Consider the following 1,760-nt stretch of genomic DNA (forward strand, 5'->3'; position numbering starts at 1 on the left):
TTACACCGATCTATTCCGCTTAACACAATAAAATAACGAATTCCCAAAATGAATTTGAAAATAGTGGGAGAGTAAGAATTTAAGTATACAAAAAATTCTTTATCTATCACTAAATTTTTTTTCCCACTTTTTTCTTCAATTTTCTTCTTGAAATTTCTTATGAAAATTAACTGAAGATGTGTTCCTATTTATAGGCAATTGAAGAATGACATTTTGAAAATTTTTGTACATTGCTTGCATGGAGATGAGGAGATGCATGTGTGAAATGGGTAAGGTAATTAGATAAATTTTCATTAGGGGGAGTGTCTTGCATTAATGGGCACGAGCTTGCATGGGGTGGATAACAATACAAACAAAAGAATTAAGGTGGAGAGAAGATAAGGGGAGAGAGGAAGAGATAAAGACGTGCGTGCATGCATGTGTGAAGTGGGAAAAGACAAAGGCAAATTGAATTGCTTGTCATATTTGAGATTGAAATTTAAATTCATATATTTCTGCCACATCCATTCATCATTACACACACACATACACACAAATATATATATATATATATATATATATATATATTAATCAGGTATATTTTAAAATAAAATCTGACACAATCTAGCCCACTTACACCGATCTATTCCGCTTAACACAATAAAATAACGAATTCCCAAAATGAATTTGAAAATAGTGGGAGAGTAAGAATTTAAGTATACAAAAAATTCTTTATCTATCACTAAATTTTTTTTCCCACTTTTTTCTTCAATTTTCTTCTTGAAATTTCTTATGAAAATTAACTGAAGATGTGTTCCTATTTATAGGCAATTGAAGAATGACATTTTGGAAATTTTTGTACATTGCTTGCATGGAGATGAGGAGATGCATGTGTGAAATGGGTAAGGTAATTAGATAAATTTTCATTAGGGGGAGTGTCTTGCATTAATGGGCACGAGCTTGCATGGGGTGGATAACAATACAAACAAAAGAATTAAGGTGGAGAGAAGATAAGGGGAGAGAGGAAGAGATAAAGACGTGCGTGCATGCATGTGTGAAGTGGGAAAAGACAAAGGCAAATTGAATTGCTTGTCATATTTGAGATTGAAATTTAAATTCATATATTTCTGCCACATCCATTCATCATTACACACACACATACACACAAATATATATATATATATATATATATATATATATATATATATATATTAATCAGGTATATTTTAAAATAAAATCTGACACAATCTAGCCCACTTACACCGATCTATTCCGCTTAACACAATAAAATAACGAATTCCCAAAATGAATTTGAAAATAGTGGGAGAGTAAGAATTTAAGTATACAAAAAATTCTTTATCTATCACTAAATTTTTTTTCCCACTTTTTTCTTCAATTTTCTTCTTGAAATTTCTTATGAAAATTAACTGAAGATGTGTTCCTATTTATAGGCAATTGAAGAATGACATTTTGGAAATTTTTGTACATTGCTTGCATGGAGATGAGGAGATGCATGTGTGAAATGGGTAAGGTAATTAGATAAATTTTCATTAGGGGGAGTGTCTTGCATTAATGGGCACGAGCTTGCATGGGGTGGATAACAATACAAACAAAAGAATTAAGGTGGAGAGAAGATAAGGGGAGAGAGGAAGAGATAAAGACGTGCGTGCATGCATGTGTGAAGTGGGAAAAGACAAAGGCAAATTGAATTGCTTGTCATATTTGAGATTGAAATTTAAATTCATATATTTCTGCCACATCCATTCATCATTACACACACA

This window comes from Malania oleifera, chromosome 5 (assembly GCF_029873635.1).
Source record: "Malania oleifera isolate guangnan ecotype guangnan chromosome 5, ASM2987363v1, whole genome shotgun sequence".
NCBI lineage: Eukaryota > Viridiplantae > Streptophyta > Magnoliopsida > Santalales > Ximeniaceae > Malania > Malania oleifera.